This window comes from Cupressus sempervirens, chromosome 9, assembly GCF_028749045.1.
Source record: "Cupressus sempervirens isolate cs-2001-9-10 chromosome 9, ASM2874904v1, whole genome shotgun sequence".
Lineage (NCBI taxonomy): Eukaryota > Viridiplantae > Streptophyta > Pinopsida > Cupressales > Cupressaceae > Cupressus > Cupressus sempervirens.
The window spans coordinates 510,992,109-511,001,100 of record NC_143126.1 but is presented as its reverse complement, the minus strand read 5'-3'; positions in this window follow the sequence as shown (position 1 = coordinate 511,001,100).

The window sequence follows — 8,992 nt, the reverse complement described above, 5'->3', positions numbered from 1 at the left end:
ATTTTTCCAAAAAAAAGTAAGGTTTAGCTCAACCTAGAGGATCAAATTCTGGCAAGGTTGACATGTATTGGGGGCACTATAACAAAGTATAACCAACTTCTCTAAAAATCTCTTGAGGGGGAATTTTTAGGTCTATGCTCAAAATCTTGCTATCCTGTTCCTAAACATAGAAAGTAAATGGTTTTTGTTGCTTGGTGGATGAAGGCTTGCCTTGGTCAAGCCCTAGACTAGGGAATCAACATTGAATTTAAATATAAAGGAAATTATTTCATGTGGTTGGTCTCAATAATATCAAATGAGAGATACAATTACCTTTGAAGATGCAATTGTGTTTAGTATGTCATCTAGTATATAAGTGTAATAGTTTTGACTCAAATAAACCATAGAGGAATCAAGAATTCAAAACCTCATTTATGGAAATGTATGTGGCATGCCATGATGAATAATAGAAGATCTAGAATGGATTATAATGATATATATTTGCCTTAGAGCCAAACTCCACTACCACCTTGAAGGAAGAAGTTTGATGCAAGAAGGAGATGACAACACTTGAATGCTTGAATATAATTGCTTGAAGAAGAACACTTTGATTACTTGATGTATGCTAGAAGCCTTGTGAATGCATGATGTGAAAATGAATCCTTCAATCCTCCTTATATACTATATTTTGGTGGGAAAATAACTCAAGATGACTAAAGAGGAAAATAAATCAATTGGAAAACTCGAGGTCTTTCAAGCCTTGAACCCCGAAATCACTGGGGACAATGTTGACCTAGTTGACTTTTACCTTGACTAGGTCAATCTTGACTAGACTAGGCTAATCTAGGTTAACCTAGTTCCATAGAAGGGAGATATTGGGCCTTGGAAAGTCCCAGAAGGATGTGTAGATGAACTTGCAAGAAATTGGGTCTACCAAGAGTTGTGACCAAAAAGGTGGCAAAGTAACACCTATAAGACCATGTCAGAAAGCAAGAGATGATAAAGAAGCATGATATGGAAGGAGGAAGGTGAAAAATATACCAAAACCACACTAATGAGGGCTAAAAGGTCTCAAAATGAAGTGCATCCATTTTAAGACAATACATTTAGCCCCCACTTTAGCGGGAGTATGAAGCAAGTCATACTCTCGAGAAAGGAAGAAAGAAAAAAGACAATGTTACATTGAGATAGAACACCACCAAGCATAAGTACACAATCCATCAAATCTAGGGTTCTAGTTCCATTCCCATGCATAAGAGAACCAAAAAAAGGCAAAAAAAAAGCTAAAGAAAACAAAAGGCCAGAAGACACAAAAAAGGGTTAATACTAAAGCCCAAATCAACTAGTGAAAGAGACAGATAAGTAAATGTCTTTCCCACTAATATCATATTTGAAAAGTTATTACAAAGCATAAGAGATCTCATAGGAAAGGCAAGAGCACCACAAAGGTCTACATCCCTTGTGATTCTATCCCACCAACGTGGAAGCATAAAGAGAGAAAGAGAGAGTGATTATCTCACCCAGTATGGTTAGTGTGCCTTATTGTAAATCACAAATAGGAAGGATTCAATGGTCTATTAGATTTTTTTTCCCGATTGTCAATCCTGAAAAGAAAAGAAAACTAGGATCAAATTATCTAGTGGGTTTATGTGTTTGGTAGTTGATCTTGTGTGCCCATTAGCAACTTATGCATGCATGTATGTGTTTGTATGTGTCCACTCATGGACCAATTTCCTTGTATCACCACAAAGTTTGTGTGTGTGATTTTTCGGGATGGATAAGTATCACTTATACCCATTGAGGATTTATAAAAAAAAGAAGTAAAAAGGTATGTTTCCTCAGGATGGAGAAATATCACCAATACTCTTTGAGGATTTAGCAAATGTGCATGTGTTACCATATATATGATTTTTAGAATATGTTCTTATGTTGTTGAAAGGTAGATGAAGTAACAATGCATATATTTGATAATAACTTGGAAAGCATATTGATCATCTAGGGATAAAGTACTCTAATCCATATTCAAAATATGTATTTTCTACCCCATGGTTGTTAGCAAAACCTAAGGAGTGCATATATATACTGCCCTCGTTAGGATGACTATGAAACCATAGGAATCATAAGGAAAAGAAACAAAGATAACTACTTCTATCAACAAGGTGATATCCTTTAACAATGATTTATGCCATAAACCTAGCAAAGAGTATTAACTCTTATAAGCTAAGTAAATAGAAAATTTATGAAAGGATGTGTCACTTATGAGAAGAGACCCTTGAAAGGAAGAGATCTTGTGTAAAATAACTTTACCTTCAAGAGGATTGTCATGAACAAAGATACAACTTCAAGACAGAGAAAGGAAGAAGAACAAGAATACACCTATTCAGCCTCTTGTGTACAAGTGAAATAGAGATCCTTAGAAGAAGGAGGACAAACTTTAAAGCACATAGTACATAGGTTTGCAAATAAATAGAGGGTGATGATCAAGGACATGCATCTCTTGTATATAAGAGAAAGTCATGATCAAGACACCATTCCATATAGGAAAAGAATATCACATAATCACCAAATGCCACTTTAAGAAGAAAAGTCTATCCTTAGAGAGAGAGAGAGAGAGAGAGAGAGAGAGAGAGAGAGAGAGAGAGAGAGAGAGAGAGAGAGAGAGAGAGAGAGAGAGAGAGAGAGAGTACAAAATGACTTGCCTCCCATGCATGAAACAATAAAGAAAATATATGGTAGAATATAAAAAAATCATGCAAGATATAAAGGTTAATCATAAGCAACAACTAATAGTTGTGCAAAAAATGTAAACACTCTATACCTAACAACAAGTATTATAAAATAATGTTAAACCATATATTGATAAAGAAAGAAACTTCATAGGATACCTAACTCTGAACAACTAGAAAAGGCACCATGTATGAAATAAACTATAGATGATTATTAAATAAGAAACATTAGAATCCAAGGTATAAAAAGACAATTGCTAGGCAATAGACACATGATCCTGCATGTAACAAATATTTTTATAGCCAAAGATAATAATGTTTCATTAAATAAGGAAAATCTATAGAGTAATGAAATAAATAGATGAAGGATTCCACCTTATGCCCACTTAGTTATCATGAAAGTAAAAAATTAAGCAATAACAGATCGTTGAGGGAGGAGAGTAAGAAAATCTAATATATGTCAGAAATGAGAAATTCTATGATAATAAAGATGCACTTACAAGCATAAAATTGCACCTAGGATGTTAATCCCTATGTAAACAAATGAATGCATGCAAGAGAAAGCATTAAATTATAAGACAATTGAAGTTCATAAAGGATATTGGAAAAAATAAGACAACAAGAATCATACTATACCTTTCTAAGTGGTTTTAATGTATACTAGACATGTGATATCAAGAAAACATAATATTTCACTTGAGATTTTAGTCCGCAAGTAAACACAATAAATTAAAACAAGAAAACATGTTAGCATATAAAAGGAAAACAAGTCAATAAAGGGAGAAAATGTATCCTCTGATATAGATAGAAAATACAAAATAGGGGACCTTCTCCCAAGTAAGGAGATGAAAGAAATGACTATTATGTTACTCACAAAGTAGGACAAGGAGCCCCCAAAATATAGGCTGACAATGTCTCATAGCTGGGAGGCACATAATAGGGATGTAGATGTATCAAGTAAAATGATCATGAAAAAGAAACCATTGAGCATTGCAAGGCATATGAAAACAAACACAAGAAATGAAATGAAAATAAAGGTGAAGCATACATCTAAAGAAGGTCTCTTAAGTTTAATGAGAGGAAAAGGTAAAGAGAAGCAATCAATATGTCCATACTCATCAAAATGAAGGTTTTGGGTACATAAAGTGAATAATGGAGAACATTGGTTTAACATCTAAAGTTTCCCAATCTTGAAGAGTTGAGAAGCCAATTATAGAGTCAATGTGAGTAGGATACTTAGGATCTAATTTTGAAGTGGTAAAAACAAGGTCACAAGAATAATATTTTTCAACAAAACCTAAATTTAAGTAAGACATTTCATGAGAGGGATAAGAAGAAGCATCAAGGGTATAATCTTCTATCACTAAGGTACTCTTAGGAGAAGGAAAAACATAACTCGTCAAAGCCTCATAAATAGAAGTAATGTCAATATCATACATACAAAAAGGTTGATCATTAGGAGTAATAATACTATCATCAAAGTGTGTAAAATTGGCCTCATAAGGAAGGGATTAATCCATGTCCGTAGCTAAGGGTTTACCCCAAATAGTATTATCACCTAAAGGTTGATCAACACCATCTTTAGGAAGGTTAGCATCAATAAAATAACATGTTGAAGTGTCATCATATGCATAAAATAGAATCTTTAAGATCATGAAGATAACATGTTGAAGTGGAATCATATGCCTAAAATAGAATCTTTAAGATCATGAAGATAGCTTAAAAATAAAGATAACAATACCATTGAAAAAAAATGCAATAGTTATAAATGAAAATGTAATCTTAGAATATACTAGATTCAAAAAAAAAAAAATTCAAAATGAAAATATATGATATGCAATCTATATGAAACAATGCAAAATGAGATCTAAATACCACTAATCCAAACAATAGCATACAAAGTAGATCTAGATACTTGCATAAAAAACCTAATGGAAAGGAGGAAATAAGGGAGATCAAAGGATCTAATTCATAACTCCAAGAAAGTCAGTAAGATGTCAAGTTCACCACATGGAAGTACTTTAATAGGATACATGCCTCCAGTTTACTCCATTAAGCCATTCAAATATGTATGTGAGGGAAAGAGTGAATGTCTAATTATGGTTCCTCTTTATAATCCAAATTAGATTAGCAAGGACCCATAAGAGAAAGGGTGCCAATTCTACAATTGAATTATGAAGGAGAATTCTATATAAGGAAATACACTCTTTGGCCCTTGGGTGATAGTGTATATGCAAAATTGAACTAATTGATTAAATAATGTAGATCTAGGTGCTAAGTGTGTACAATCAGCATAATTAAAATATAGATCTGGGATAAATATATGAAAAGAAAAAATATATAAAGGACTCACCTTAAAATATGTAGCAAAAGATATATTTTAGCTCCAAAAATTATGGATCTAAGCTTGTTTTTGAATATCTAAATGTGGATTCCCACATGAAACAATGAAATAGATGAAACCCATAAATCATTTTTCTTGAAATGTAGAGGGTCTAGGTCAACATAGAGGATCAAATTTTGATAGGGTTGACGTGTATTGGGGGCACTTTAATAGAGAACCAACTTCTCCAAAAAGATCTTATAGAGTAATTTCCAAATCTGCATGTGAAATCCTACTATTATATTAACACATACAAAAAGTAAAGGGTTTTTGTTGTTTGGTGGATGAGGGATTGCCTTGGTCAAGCCCTAGATTAAGGAATCAACCTTGGATTTAAATATAAAGGAAATTCTTTCATATAGTAGGTATGAATAATATTAAATGAGAGATATAATTACCTCCAAAGATGCAATTGCATTTAGTATATACATGTAATAGCCTTGAGTTAGAGAAACCATAAAGAAATCAAAGAATCCAAAGCCTCGTGTATCGGAATGTATATGGCATGCCATGATCAATAATATAAGATCTTGAATGAATTAAAATAATAGATCTTCTCCTTAGATCCAAACTCCACTACCACCTTAAAGGAAGAATCTTGATGTGAGAGGGATATGCAAACACTTGAATGTTTCAAGATGCTTGCTTGAAGAAGAACACCTTGATTACTTGATGTCTTATGGAAGCCTTATAAGTTCATGATGTAAAAATGAAACCCCCAAGCCTTCTTCTATACTATTTTTTAGGCATGAAAACAACTCAGGTTCACTAGGGAACCAAATAAATCACTTAGAAAACTTGAGGTCTTTTGAGACATGAACCCTACAATCATTGGGGATAAGGTTAACTAGGGTTGACCTAGTCAACCTTGACATGGACTATGTCAACCTAGGGTTGACCTTTATTAGACTAAGTTAACCTAGGTCAACATAGTCCCAAAGAAAGGAGAGATCAGGCCTCAAAAAGGTCTAGAAGGATATGCAGATGAAACTGAAAGATACCAGGCTTAGTAGGAGCTATAACCAGGAAGGTGGCAAAACAACACCTAGAAGACCATGTTAGAAAATGAGAGATGATAAAGAATCATGATATGGAAGGAGGAAGGAGAAAAAGAGACAAAAACCATACTGAAGAGGGCTAAAAGGTCTCAAAATGAAGTGCATCCATTTTAAGACGGTATTGAGGTAATGTCATGTGGGATGATCCAGAAATTCATGGTGCAACTTTATTTGTGTGTGACCATATCATGTTATTATATTGACAAATAATGGACTCCTTCAACTAATCTTTCCAATTATTTTCATGTAGAAATCTAATTTCTGTGATAATATTTCCATAGATAACAAGATCATAAATATCGTGGAATTCATCAATGAAACCTAGTGTTTAAACCAATTTGTAGAAGTCTATTATCTCTTTCCCATGTTTTTGGATTGAAATCTTGGTTTATATTTTCATCATCATGATAGGCCCTCATTAGAAAATTAAAATAACTATACATAATCACATGTAACATGCATGGGTTTATAATGGGTTGAATTCTCTGATGAAAACTATTAGTGTTCTGTAAGGTAAGTTGGATGATGAATTCATAAAAAGGAAGGAGTTGGAAGCTAAAGTTGATAACATTCCAATAAAATATCTTGGGATATGATGGAAACCTTTGTCAAATGCTCAATTCCAGTGAGAAAAATATGCAGAATGTCACTTCTAGCCTTCTTGAGGTTGCGACCAAAATGGGTGAAAGGCCTACTAATGAGGTCATGACCAAAGGTTCTCATGCTACTTATGTTGTAAATAGAGGTCTAAGAAAATGTACAACTACCACTTCTTCTATCAAATATATTTTTGAAGAGATTGCTGGTGCGAGGAAGTGTCTAACCAATGTCCTTAAGGAGATGGTCTAGTTTTCTTTATCTATTTTTGTTCGTTTGTCTAGTTTAGTTAGTTTTGAAAAAAATTATCGCTAATTGTTGGTCACTTCTACTAGTATTTTATTCTTCCTTGTATTTTTTTTTGGGTTTCCTTGCCCCTTTGGGGGATTTGGTCTTTAATTCTTATCTTATGGGATATGTTGTAAGGAGTTTCAGGTCACCTCAAAATGTGTTTCTTCATCCAATGTTGGATGTCTTGATATATATTGAAAATATTTAGTATCATGATGTAAGGGCTTTCAGGTCCCCTCAAAACCTATTTTTACCTTGATCCAAAATAATTTATAGGTGCAATTAAAATTAGACCCTAATTTGTTTTAGCCATCATATAGTTTTACTCATTTAAAAATTCAAAATAATTATATTATTTTATTTAGCAAGTTAGCTAGAATATAACAATCTAGACTTACATGTGTAATTTAAAATTAAACCCTGAATTCTACAATCAATAGTACAATAAACCATGTGCTGAGAATTGAAAAATTAAAAAGGCACACAATAGTGTTTAGGATTTTACCCAAAAAACTAGGATTAACCTCAATTGAGAACTGGAAGACTGAGAGTGGACAAAGAGCTGACAGACGGTGTTGTATTCCTCAACCAAAAAGTCATAAATCATAACCCCTCTATGAATGTCCAATACTTTTACTAGATACAATTGAAGTTTGAAACACCAAGATTGTACAATGAAAACATAAATTTATAATGTACACGAAGGGAATTTTAATTTTTTTTTTGCTAGGTACAACTTTTAGAAGCATGTGACATATTTGATATTAATTTATGTTACTAAGTACATTGTATAACTTGTAGTCTTGTGGACATTAACACACGATGTATTCTACATTAACCTATATAATTTATGGTTGCCTTCTAAAGACTTATTTATGAAGGCACGTCTATGACACATGTCTTGTTTTTGGAAGCATTGCATAAATATTTGGGCGCTCCCCAAATTGCCCCAAAATACATCTCAACCTGTCAATCTATATTAATCAAATGATGGTTGGTGTGTCATGTCATTTGTATACTAGAGTTCACGTAGTTTCATGTGTCCCTCTCACATTTTCTACATCAATGGTCATTTTCCACATCAATGGTTATTGGTTACACATCATTATCATTAGTAATTAGTGATGTTGGATGCATATCACAATTCTATAAGTGCTTTGCTAACTTTTAGTTTTTATTTCCCTTGAGGCCTGAAATACACCATATGTTATTGATCTTTTGTGATCTAATGGTTGTCAGCCCTCAATATAAACTATAAAGTTGTTATATCATAATGGATTGTTATAAAAATTAACAAGATTAAATTACACAAATATAATAAGTTTATTTTTAGAAAAATAGAAATAAATTAAATTTGTGAAAATATAAATGAATTGAAGACATGTATTATAAGAAAAATATAAATTAACTATGATATCATTTTCAGCATTTTCTTGCATCTATGCTTGGTAACTATGAATTTGTTCTTGAAATACATACACTGGGGAAGATAGATTCATTTCTTCATCTTGTCTCATGTCCCTTAAAGTTGAACAATCTCTTCTGTGTCACCCATCCCTTCAGATATGTCATATGAAACAAGGGATTGTTGTGTTTCAACTTTGGTAGGAGGGAAATTTGAATCTAAGTCATTGATAATTAACTTTATTACCCTTTTAGGGGGAGGCTTAGTCTTCATTTCCTCTATTATAACACTCTTACCTTTCAACTTATGAAAATCCCAAATACATAGTTGCACTTGTAAATTCCATCATTTTCCTATTCATGAAATTGAGGTAGTCCTTTCTGATCTCTTTCCTTCTCCAATTCCACAAGGATTTTTTTGTTACTAAACAATTGGGATATTTATGAATAATCATGACAATTTCTTGTCAAATCTTCATTTAGATAAAATGAATGCCTGTATTATTTTACACAAGACTTGATGTGGCCTTCAAGATCATAGTTTCCAGATTTTA